Source organism: Rhopalosiphum maidis, chromosome 4 (assembly GCF_003676215.2).
Source record: "Rhopalosiphum maidis isolate BTI-1 chromosome 4, ASM367621v3, whole genome shotgun sequence".
Taxonomy (NCBI): Eukaryota; Metazoa; Arthropoda; class Insecta; order Hemiptera; family Aphididae; genus Rhopalosiphum; species Rhopalosiphum maidis.
The window spans coordinates 35028237-35042227 of NC_040880.1; the positions used below are offsets into that span (position 1 = coordinate 35028237).

At 25.8% G+C, this 13991-nt stretch overlaps 1 protein-coding gene across 1 annotated transcript in view; it reads left to right on the forward strand.

Annotated features, from left to right (window-relative positions):
- Positions 1-2661: 2661 nt before the first annotated feature.
- LOC113558760 (opsin, ultraviolet-sensitive-like) overlaps positions 2662-13991 on the forward strand; it is a 38066-nt gene continuing 26736 nt past the window's right edge. The window contains exon 1 of the mRNA XM_026964290.1: positions 2662-2880. The gene's annotated coding sequence lies outside the window, so the exon portion shown is untranslated. The remainder of the gene's footprint in view (positions 2881-13991) is intronic.

Sequence of the window (13991 nt, forward strand, 5' to 3'; positions counted from 1 at the left end):
TATCTAAAGCACTCAATCAGCTGGGCACCATCATGTATAAACCAAGCGGCGTATCATATACAAAGAAATTGAAAACAATATAAATTAGAGTATAAAAGATAAAATCGAATATAAAATAGAAATTTATATTTAAATTTATTGAAAACAATTTTAAGACATTTTTTTCAATTTGTTTAACATTTTCAGCATTGCATTAAGTCGATTTTTATTAAATAAGTGTTATTCATACACTGTTTATAGTGCACTTCGTAACCATTCGTGATATACTCATAAAGTTTTAAGACTACAGACAATAATAAGTAATATGATATTTACGACTTTTCACAAAACTCGACTTTAACTATGAACTGATTTTTTAAACTTAATTTTAATTATTTTGGGTTAATTTTTAAAAATAAAACATAAAGAATCCTATTTGATACTTTCTCCTTTGCAAACCCTTCCAAAAATAAATTGTACCTAGATTTGATGGGTCCGTTTTTTTTTTTACTTGCTATAAGATGTACTTAGTTATATATTATTCATTGGTTTTTAGCCTTTTAAGATCAACCTAGAATACAAAATAGGCCACACGCAATCAGTCAAAAAAAAAAAAAATTGAATCTAACCGAATAACATATATGTATGTTAAAAGCCGTCAAGTAGGTAACCACTCTACTATAAAATACAAGTGTTGAAGAGTGTACCTTATTATTGAGTAGGTCACTATAATGGATGTGTTAAACTTGAATTCAATGATAAATCTTTGTATGCACAATGAAAAATGATTCTGTTGAGGACAGTCTAACTTAATGGTATAGCCGCCAAGGTTATAAAATAATTATTTTAATAATTTTATTAAAGTTTTAACAAACTATTGTATTATATATATATATTTATATTATCATTTTAGATTCTAAGCGGAGCAATGAATGTTTTGATTAAATTAATTATACGCGTGTGTGTGTGTGTGTGTGTGTGTTTTATATGTACACAATAAATAATCAATAATTTTTTCTTTCGATTTTGACAGTAGTTTTAGACAAAAAATTTGATCTAGTTCGTAATTAGAGAAGATCAACATTGAAAAACTGCAGTATTTTTCATAATAAATAAGAAAAAACAAACAATAAGTTAAAGAAAATTGGGGATTTTTACGAAAAACCAGTTTTTGCAAAATCAATTTCGTTTTTTTTTTTTAACTTAAAAACCAATAAACTTAGATACTTGAAATTTTAAAAAATGTTTATATTAGCGATTCTATACATTTTTAAGATATTTTGACAGTTTTTAGGCTATTAATAGACATTTTCAATTTTTTTTTTTCAGTTTTATTTTCTATAAATCCAACAAAAAATATATTACTTGATAAAAATTCTTAAGAACTTAATTTAAAATCCTACTAACAGACCGTTTCCTCTCAGAATCGTATAAAATGATATATCATTTAATTCAAATTAACCACATCCGTTACAGCGATCAACTCAATATCTATTGTACAGCAAAGCCTTGCCTACTTTTTTTGTAATTTTCGATTTTTATATCTCAAAACTACCAACTAGAATCAATAAATCAAATTCTCTAACAGATACCTTCCTTAAAATTTATAATCTGATCATTTTTATCTATTAGAAAAACTGTCTCCGGAGGTGTAGTATATCTTTTATTTTAGTTAATATTATATGTATATATTACATTCGAAATTAAATATATTCTGCCCTACTTCTGTCGAGTAGGTCAGCGGACTCTAATGATGCCATCTCTCGACCCTAGTTTCAATGATGGCTATTATTACCGATACCATTTGGCATTTGCAATGTTTGGATAGAGCGTCTATGGTCATATTTTACAAATTTCACTCATTTTTATTTCAAAAACAACGAAAACATGATCAAATCTCATATTTTTAAACAATTTTTAGGTGAAATTTATTTTCGATATTATTATTTAATATTTTTCTAAATGGAGGTATCAACAAATGTATACTATACTTCATACTATGTTTAAGATTTTTTTTTTTTTTTATTATTTTAAAAAGGTGAAAAGTTGCTTACTATAGATATGTCGAGCGTACCTCGTAATTGAAAAGTAAATTGCTGTGATGATGTGTTAAATTGTATATTTTAACATGGCTATTTAATTTTGATACATTTTGTATCTCACTACCCTTATAATGATTATATTGGATGTATAATAATCTAATATTGTATATTTTATAATTATTTAAGATTTGATTATTATCTGCATAAGTACTTGACGTGTTATTTATAGATATATAAAATAATAAAAATTAGATAAACTACCAAATGAGTTCGATAATTTTTTAGGTATTGAACCTTAAACGTGAACTAATTATATTATCAGTTGAGCTTTTTGAACAATGCCTATAGGTTTGTATAACACGCAGAAATAAAATAGCAATAAAACGTTTCAGAATTAATTTGGACATTATCAAACTGTATTAGGAATTTGACGACAGTGGTTTTATCGACAAAGGAGGAGTAAGGGCACAAAGCACTAGATAGGAAGAAGACGACAGAGCGGAAGATGGTATGGAGGAACAGGAGGTGAAAGAAAATCAAGAGGAGGAGAAGCCATGTGACTGTAGAGGGCGTGCGCAAAGCCAGTCCATCCAGCGCATCGCGCACCCTCGCCAGTCATAGCGTCGTCGCACGTTTTTGAAGTTCAATCTTAAGACGACGCTGTCCGTGACCGATCATTCTACACGGTCTGCCACGACGTGCCACATTAACCGTAGCTTGGCGTCCGTGAACTCGTTCGTTATCTCGAAAATCTATCGATGTCGGGTTTTGTGGTGAATCGTAGTTTTTGTAATAATCTTGAAATCCAGACCGGGTACCTATATCAGCTAAGAACAGTTCGCTAGCTGTTTTCAAAATGGTTTGTAAATTAACGCTAGTACTTAAATATAATTACAGCCGTGTGACTATATTATTTTATTTATTTATTTAAGAAACAGCAAAACATTCAATATAACAAAGTAATACAAATTATGATATTTATTTCCTATAAGCAATGCTTGTGAAAAAAGTAAAGTCTTATATATATTTACAAGTTTACATTTAAGATTGGGTTGAAATAAGTATAATACTAATTAAATAATAAATAAAAAAAACAGGTATGATACATAAGTAATAATTACTACTAGGTATACATTTTTGATTATTATTGAGTAATTCACAATTCATATTAAAAAAATAATAATAATAATGATACCCTAAACAGAACAATCGCTAGGATATATTTTTGATTTTTAGTTTAAATTGTAGTTTATTATCATTTAATTAGATTCCTTTTTTTGTAGACTGTTATATATTTTTTCCAGTGTGATTAATAGACATTAAGGTAGACTATAGGTAGCTAGCTAAACATTTACTTGGGTATAAGTGGTATAAGTACGCATAACGTAATACTCCTCTGCCCACCACTTGGAGATTTCTTTGCCCTGCCATATTATGTACTAAGACTGGCATAAATGAATAAAAATTTAAATAATAAAATTCAAGTTTTGCGATAAAAGTTATATTTTCTATCACATAGTTTCCTGCAGTTATTTTTAACTCTTAAGTTATGTTAACTATAATTAATCAATATAAACGTGTTTCAACAATTACAATGTTACAAAAAAAAAAATTATAAGTATTTTACTAATAAAAATATTCTTCTTTTTCCTTTTAAGACCTACCTAAATAATTTCAATACTATTTTGCATTTAAGAAAAATTAAATTTTATTAATATTTTTTTTTTCTTATTTTAGTTTAATAATGTCAAAATACTAAAAAAATATGTAAACTTTTAACTAACTTAGTAGTTAATTATAGAATTTTTTTGTCATAATTTCTTTGTAAAACAGTATATCAATATTTGAAATAAATATTTTTGAATATAATGTAGATTTAAACGTATATTGAGTACCTGAAAAATTGTATATTAATTATTTAAATATCTAAAGAAAAGTAATCCAGAAATGATAAGATATTTATACATCTTATAGCTTATGAAATTTTTTTATGCAAATTAGAAATTCAAAAAAATACCCTGCAGTTATAAATTATTATAATTGTAAAAATGCAAAAATAACCAAAGCTGTGTATATATTTAATTCACTTATGAAATAATAAATAAACACAAAAAATAACTCGTAAATGAATCAAGTGTTTCCTTTATTTGTACTTGGACGATACGTTTAATAAACAGCAGTCAAAATAGTTTGCAATACTGAAAAATCGTAAAATAAATTCATTTTAACATTCTCAATTTAACTGTATACCAAACATCAATTAAATCGATGATTAACCAAACGAACTATGTTCCAACGTCTCTCCAGCTACCTATTAAAATTAACTATGTAATTCATATAATACTATTATGGCTTGATTAGCGTCCAAAAGCATTAAATAGGCATTGTTAAAACAATGTTAATAAAAACAGGATATTGGTATTTTCCCTTGATAGATACTGCGTCCTCCTTTCGTTCGTTTTTACACAATATTGTATTGGTGTATTAGTGTATTACTATTTTAAATTAAATTAAAATAATTGATAAATTCTGCATTCACAGAAATCTAAAGTTTTAGGTCATTGCATTAGAATTTACTGATGAAATCAGCATTTATATGAGACTTAAGGACTCTAAAGTGTAACGACTAATGAGTGAATATTATTTTAAATGCATTGAATATATGAATAATCGTATCAAAACTGATGTTTGACCTTTGACGTGCAATTTCGTTTTAAAATTGTACGTAAATCTGTTTATAATAGTAAATAATACAGTTTATAATAGTTTTAAATTAATATCTTGTCAAGTAACCAAACTATTTTAAAGTAATTCTAATTTTAAATACGTTTTTGAAATTGAAATCAAAAACATTTATCATTGAACCAATATTCTTTTGCTTAACTTTTACTTCTTTTTCAATGCGGATCTAATTTTCTTTGGAAATATGCAGCCTTTTATATCTTGAACCTTAGCTATCCCTCTTCGAAATCTAACGTTTTGCTCAACTGTCACTCCCTTACATTTATTTTTACTATAACTTTTTGTATAATGAACTCGAAGCATACATTCATCATCTCTTAATGAAATTTTAATTTTATGATGCTTCTTTTAAATTTATTTATTTGTACACTTATTCTTTTCTTGTACAATTTCCATCTAAATTTATAGTAGGTAGGTAGATATGTATATTATATAACTTATTTATTCACTAATTTACATTATAATTATTGTTTTGTTATTAAGCTTAAATATTAAAATTAATACAATATATATATATAAAAAATAACTTTAAAAACACATAATAGAAAAGGATCAATTAGTGATCCTTAAATAGGTGCTAGTAACTTTCCTAAGACAAGTTGCGTGTTGACATTATAAATCCAATTAACTTCTTCTTTGATTCCTACCTTGAAGACATTTGGCATCATATTTCAATATTGGTGTCATATTACTGGAATATATATAGTTACAACTATGAATAATAATAATCCACAAATTATACTTGCGTTTATTACTATAATACTTAAACAATGATCTTTGTACAATATATTTTATAAAAATATGTAATTATAGTCGTTTCACAATATTTAATTTTCCCTGAATCCTTGCACAAGTCAGACAAATTAATTAAAATTATTTACTCATTCAAATAATTTTTAAATAACGTGCTTTATTATAGTTGTATCATTTAAATGTAGTGTTTTCGAATTTAATTAAAAGTACAAAGCATATTTTTTTTTTAAAAGCATCAGCAGGTACCAGTTATTATAATACTCGTAAAAACAAATCAAAGTATTAAATAATATATAATAATATCACTATATAATTGTACTATGATTATAAAACAATTTAAAAAATAACAAATATAACAAACTACTGTTGATGTAATAAAAAATATATTATCATAATGCAATTTAATAAAATAAAGCAATTAAATAATTTTGGCTATACTCATCGAGCTCAAACAAATCAGAATACATTTTGTGTACTTTATATTTATGTTAAATTGTTATTTTAATTACTTAATAAAATTTTAATCAGCAGATGCCATAGTAAAATATGTATTTGTTGTTAATTTCCTTAACATTGGTCACACAATCTAAATAATTAAAGAACAAAAAAAAGTTAGTCATATAAATCATAAGCAAACAGAAGTATATTTGGTATCCTCTTTTATCACATCAACTAGCTTTTATAATTACTTACCAAATTTACTTATTTTTTTAGTTTCACAGATTGTAGATACATAATACATATATATATATTGATTAGGTATTCTTTTTATACGTTTCATCTACAGGTTCATTGCTAATCGTTTGACCAAAATAGGTTTAAAATTACTTAAAATCAGGTACACGTCATGTATCATTTAATATATACCTGGTATAAGTTACCTATCTGAGAAATGGCTAATTAATATTTAATACGCTTAAATGTGTCCAATATTAACGAATATTATTATTATAAAATTAGTAACATTTCGATTAAGGCACCGACTTAATATTATATAGACGAATTTATTAACTATATAATAAAAACTTTAACTTTGTTAAATAAACAATCAAATTTCCAGTTATTTTATAATTATCCTGCATTCTTACGGAAAATATGGAAACTACAAAATTGTAACTAATAATATATTCTATGTTTGGAAGTATCAAACACGAAACGCGATAAAAAAAAAAAGTTATGTATAATCAGTATTGTTAATAGTACAATATAATTTTTAATAGATACACAATATTATATTATTTTAATGAGATAGGTTCCTGAAAATTTTCGATTTTGCACTAAATAGTAACTATTAGTATTCTTGTTAAAAATTTATATTCATTAAATGTTGTCTATAAAAATACAATTTAGGCAAATTACTAAACTCTAATGTTTGTTAACTCCACATAAATTTCACTAGTTTATACCGATACGTATAATGTGTGCATTTAATTTCAATACGTATTATAGACAACTAAAACCGAATATTCTTTAACTTTTTACATAATATTCCAGAATGATCCCGTTCTTATTCCCTTCACATCTTTCGGCATCACATGGTCGAGGAAACAATAAATAGGTAGTGGCGTGATAGCAATCAGGTGGCATATCCTCTCCCTACCAAGTCACGGAACTTATCTTACTCGCATATCTTCAGACATAAAAAAAAAACCCAGGACCAGATTTTTATTGAAACGCTGTCGTACCTAGTGTTGTACTTACGTGTGTTTATCGTCAAATTTGAACTTAGTAAATTATCATATATTCATATTATTAACTTATAATATAGAAAATATAGTGTTAACTGTTAAATTATTTTCCAAGTTAATACGCTGTTTGCTCCGTATATATATATATATATATATATATATATAGCTATTAAGCAATAGTAAATTAATGTTAACCATTGAAATATTTTTTAATTTGGATCATTAATATACTCGATCATAACTTATGAGAAAATTATATGATTTAATTTATCAATTTAATTCGAAATATTACCGCTGTTTTAAATATAAGTAACCTAACCTACAATAACAATAGCAAAAAAATAAAAATAAAAATAATTTAATTTTTATGAAATGTTTCATTCGATTAGACACGTGGTTTTTAAATTATTATTGACATACCCATATACATTTTTTGTGCTCTATCGTTTTATAGATATTTTATACTAATTTTGCTGTAATATACACACAACCAAACTTTTAACAAAAATATTTCCCTTAATGTTACCAGCAACATATTGAAATATATAATATGTGACGACAAGCGCTCATTCCTTTTTAAATAATGAAGCAGAATATAATACATATTTTTATAAGCATATATAGTGAAATATCTTTCGAGGTTAACTATACAACTTGACTTGATGATATTATAATTTTACATTAATAATAATCTATTAATAAAGAGATATATGGTTAAATAGAACAAAATATATATTTTTCTTATATTTAACTACCCATCTAAAGATAGAATGATTGTATAGTATACCTATGTTTAACTGCCGAGTAAACGAGTAATTTAACTAGATACAAAGTACATCGCATATTATTATTAATACATATAACATATTATAACAAAATTAACTATCATTTTGATTTTATAATTGTCTTACATTTTTTTGTAATGTTATTATTTTAACATTTCATCAGATTCTATACAGATAGTAGCCTAGTAAGTACTGTACGTATCATTAATAATTATATGAACTAATAACTGTACGCGACCACTATTATACATATATACTCGTACATAACTTTAGTCATGTACAATCTTGTACTATTAATATGCACATTACAAAATGTACATAATAGATCCACTAACGTACAATAAAAAATATACGCCTACCAACATTAATTTCAATTTCGTAATAATCAACTATATTATAAGATGTTGTATAATTATATAATAATGTTCCCTGGAATTATAAATATTACTCACTTGTAAATAGCGCGTATCATCGATATGAATTTAGTTTCAACTGATCATTTTTAAATTAATTTAATACCTAAATCTTCAAAAGTAATAGGCCTTATTCCTTACATTATAATTCACGATTAATTTGTGCTAAATATGAAAATATAATACAAGTATCAACTTTTAACACAAACTTTGAACTTTGAAGACTAACTATGAAAAATAAATTTATTTTTATTTTTTTTTTTAACGTTAATTCATATTTTTATTGTAACGGGCCATGTATAAACAACCTTGTATGAAGCTGTGCAATAATCGTGGTGAAATAAGAAGTATTAATAATTTTTTAAGTGTTTTTTTTTTTTTTTTATTGAAAGTAATTCTAAGTTCAATAAATGACCAAATCCTAACATAGACTGGCGTAAAGATACTTGCTAAAGTACTGTAAATTGTACAAAAACATTTTTTTCAAAAGTTGTATTAACATGGTGATTAATAATTGTAGTACTTAACTACATTTAAAATAGACAGCCTGTTTAATAAGAATATGCATTTTATACTTATGAGGTGCACTTGTCTCAAGATTATTTACTAATTGTAAGTAATCTTTCTGCTCAAAGAAGCACCTCCCCTTAGAACGCGTTGTACAAACAGCAATAACATTAATGATATGTGTCTTCGCAGTTTAAATGTATCGAACTTTATCAACCAAATATTTATTGATCATTAAATTACTACTACAACTAATCTCCCTGTCTATAATAATATTTTGATGGGTTGTTTAACTAAACATATTCATTAATAAAATGGTGAGTATATCCGTACTTGAATAAATGTGCTGGTTTCGAAATTTCAAGGATATTGAAATTCAATTTGACAAAAATAATATGATACTTTAGAAAAAAAAATATTATAGATATTATTCAAGTATAAAATATTTTACCTAATTTGGTAAATATTTTAAAAATATTTTATAAACAGTAAATATTATGTAGTAAACGAATTATTATAAAACAGGAATTTTTTATAATGATTTTTATTTAATTTTCGAAACTAAAAATTATATTGAGTTTATAATATAATATTGATATTTAAAAAATGTAAATTGACAACACATAAAATAAATATAGTATAAAAGTCATATTTCTAAAAATGTTTAGATTTTGAATGTTCAACAAATACAACGATCATATTTATCTATTTTAGCTGCAGGTCAATTCTAATCTGGACGTCTCGTCTGTTTGTCTATAGTTAGATTATGAATAACAATGTAAAATATACCTTCGTAAGAAGTGTTATAACAAAATGTTCTCATATTCATTTTTCTAATCATTTTATTACTATAAAACTCAAAATAGAGATTAATTTTGACTTTAAAAATATTTAAACATTTTATACTAGTCTACTATTTAGTTCAATTTATGATACCATAATTATTTGTTAATATTTTTATAAATTGCAGTTAACAATATTATATGTCAGCTAAAAGAACTTAGTATTTACGAGCCTTTGAGTTATATTTAAAAGAATAAAATAGTTTTATGTAGATAATTACCAAATCAATTAATTTAATTTAATTTTTAAATCCAATATATTTATTGGTACCTACTGAAGTATTAAAGTTTTTGAACATATTAATTATATTACCTATATATACGTACAAGCCTAATACACCTATATCAAATATTTTTACAAGTTAAGATTATTCAATAAATATGAATAGACGGGTTTAATATTTATTGTTGTATAGTTTTAGTATAAGAAAGAATCATATTTCAAATAAATATAATAAATAAACAAATTTAACCATATATTTAGAAAAAATCATTTTTAGTCAAATCACTCTTCACACGTGAGGTGTTGCGCGATTATTGAGTGTAAAATTGTTTTTAAACCATTATACGTATAATTTGAACTGTTTTTTCACATCTTATTATTGGGTTTTAATACAGAACGGCATATGCGTAGTTCATAATACCATTCAAAATGTAGAAAATGTCACTCGGATGAAAATCGTGGTTTGAAAAACGGATAACAACATAGCTATAATAGTATTATTATAATCACACGTCTGAATGCTTGATAGGGCTTCGCAATAATTGGCAGTATCAAATAACATTATTTTAATTCTTTACTCGGTAATAACATTTACTACTTTTAATCACATTTATAAAATATTATGTTCATCGTGCGTGAAGAAATTAAAACATCAATGTACGTTTACAGCCACATGTCCGTTTAAATCGGTTGTCGCATTGGCATCGGTGACAAAATTATTTGCCTCGTTCAGTATTTCTTGGCAAAACGTAAATGTATAGAATAATAATTATTATTATTAATTAATAATAATAATAATAAAAAATGTCATATTGAAAAATCAGACACTTTTTAAAAAAAAAATAAAAGATAGTCAATACGAATTCATATTGCGTAGGTACAAACGAAAACACCGGTAGCACACTGCGGTACTGTGTACAGCGAGTCAGTTTGTTAAATCTTCTTTTATGAGCTGGTATCCAGCAATAGCAAATACAACAATATGAAATGTAATTTACTTGGGTTCATTTTTTTTTCAATCTACCCATGTTATACGTCACGATATTATAGTAAATATTGCACGACATTTATAGAAATTATGCGTTAAAAATGTCAAATATTAACAATAAACAGACTGTTCTAATGACATGGATATTATAATCTCCTACTATATATAATATAATATTATGCATCTGCAATTGCACTTATGCTATGTATCGCGGTCGACAAAATTGATTTAGGTACACCCCCGCATCGCCCATGATCATGAGATTGTATACTACCGTTTTCATACAGGACTAGTTATTATTGTGCATTCGATGACATATTACTCACATGTCAACTTGTATATATCATATACGTAGTCATCCAATTTGTCCTCGAACACTCCTATAACAATAATAACATATATATATATATTATATAGTTTATTCGACGAAATAACTTTTTTCTTATAAAGTTATCTGTTATATACTCTCAATTTCTCTTTCGTTTTCGTTTTTTTTTTTTTTTTTTGTTTTTCAATTTCGACCCATTGAGTTTCACATCCTGATTCCTGAAATGGTGGCAAAACGACAAATCGTCGCCTGCAAGACAGCATTGTCGTCGCCATTGTAATACTACTACAATAAAATGCGTATGCGGGGACCCCCTGAAATGTCTTACTTCTTCAAAATTCTTATTTAACACCACAACCAATACACTAAGTATTTTTATCAATTGTTACCATGCTTATTATAGACACTGGAGAAATTCTAAATAACTAGGTTAAGCATACTCTTTTTATAAAACAATTTTAGACTAACTTTAATTTGTTTTAACCGATTATATAAAAATTGTTTAGAGAAAAATAATGTAACTCAAGTATACAATTGTTTTCGTGTTTTCATCTGTAATGATGTAATCTATTAAATCGTATTAGCTGTCCGTATTAATTGTTTCACTATTTGGATTTATTCTACCTGTTTATTGATTATCTTAAAGTTTTTACTTTTAAAATGTTATTTTTTCCAGATTTAATTACAAGATATTACAGTTAAAAGAAATATAAAAATAAGCGTTTAAAATAATTATCGAATTTTAATGTTTGCACTATTTATTAATTTAGCTGGGGGGGAAGGGAATGGGGATAAATACGGTTGTTATATTACAGTGACGTATTACGTGTGCCATGCGTTATAGGCGCATGAATGTATTATTTACTCGTCGCCGAGCATTAAATTTGTACGTCCTGTACGAGTGCGCGATGGCTGATGATGTAAATATCGGAAGACAACGGTATGGGAGTGCGAGATCTATATAAATAAACCCGTACAGAATGATTGCGGACAACTAGTCGGTTGTGATTTTTTGAAGACTGTGGCGTCACGCACTTACGCCGCGCAGCAGTGTTATACGTATACATATCGCTTGTTTACAAAACCCGCGCATGCTCGAATAATAATGATACTGCAAGGATAATTATAATATTCCTATAATAGATAAACAAATCTTCCTAAAATAAAAACGGGCGTGTACCACAAAAGTTAAATTATACACTGTTATTAAACGTTTCAATTTTTATTTTACATACAAACATTACAAACTATAAAAATGAAATAAGTAAAATAAGTTATTGGAAAATATGAATAAATATTATTATATTATCATTACCAGTGCTGTGGTATAACTTGAGACTTCCTTTGAATTTAAAGCAACAGGATTACTAGCATAATCCAAAAATACTTTTTAAATATCTAGAGAATTCATCCAAATATATTTGTACAATTTTTTTTTTTGGAATCGCACAATGTCAACGTTCTATATACCTTCACAGGAGGCGACAACTATAGTCTATAAGTCTAAATAACCCGATAAATCCTTAGAAAATGTTTAATGTTATTTATTTACTATGTTGTCCGAGCATAATTTGCCAATGACGACTTAACGGACATCTGTTAAAGCTATAATATTCAATAATAATAATAATAATAATACCCTTTCGTGACTACGCTACCGCATAATCGTCCACTAATACGTATTACTACTTCTCGGTCACCGATTCATTTTTTCTTTCTTTCGAGCTTCTCATTATATCATATTATTAAGTATTACGCAAGTCCACTTTTCAAATTTTGCGCCGTGATACCACATTACACTAAGGCACATAGTAATATAGTATGCACGATTTTCTAATGGTGGGATGGGGATTAAATTTTTTTAATTTAAAATATTAAAATAAGTTACCTACATACTTTACTGTACCGAAGAACAATTCACTTTTAAGTTTCTGATCAAGTAATAACATATATCGATTTTCTTTTCGCATGTCCCTTTATTAAATTATATTATTATATGCATCACTTAATGTAATTGATTTAAATGATTTATGGACAACTATCGTTACAAAGTCGTAATAAAAATATTGGAATCGCTTGATAATACAAATATATATATATATATATTGTTTATATATATACAAAAAAAGTCATTCAAAATATGCATTTTAATTTAGCATAGCCGTAGCATAGAGTATAGAAGATTGACTTTGAAATTGTATGATGTAATTTGAAAATATAGCGCGGGCCGCCAGTTGCCACCCTTGATATAAATAATAAAATAATAGTAATATATGATATAGTACAAAATAATTTATACGATTAAGTATGTAATAAAAAAAATGATATTTAGATATAACTAAAAATAGTTTTTCTCGAACTTAAATTGTCTATAATAGTTGTTACAACGTTAATACGAACGATACATAAATTATAGATACTTCTGACACGGCTAACAATACTATGTTATACTAATTATGTTTTTAAAATATTTTTATACCAAAACCAAGACATAACCACTCGCCCACAGTAATGATAATATAGCATAGATTTATACAAAAACTCATATTTATTCCGGTTGATAGTATAGACATTTAAAATAAAAAAATTAGTTTGTGTATATTTTTATATTTTATTTACTTTTGATGATTTTAACTGCATATTTAATATTTTAATGTAAATGTAGGTGTTTAATGGACATTTTCGAAAAACTTTAAACAAT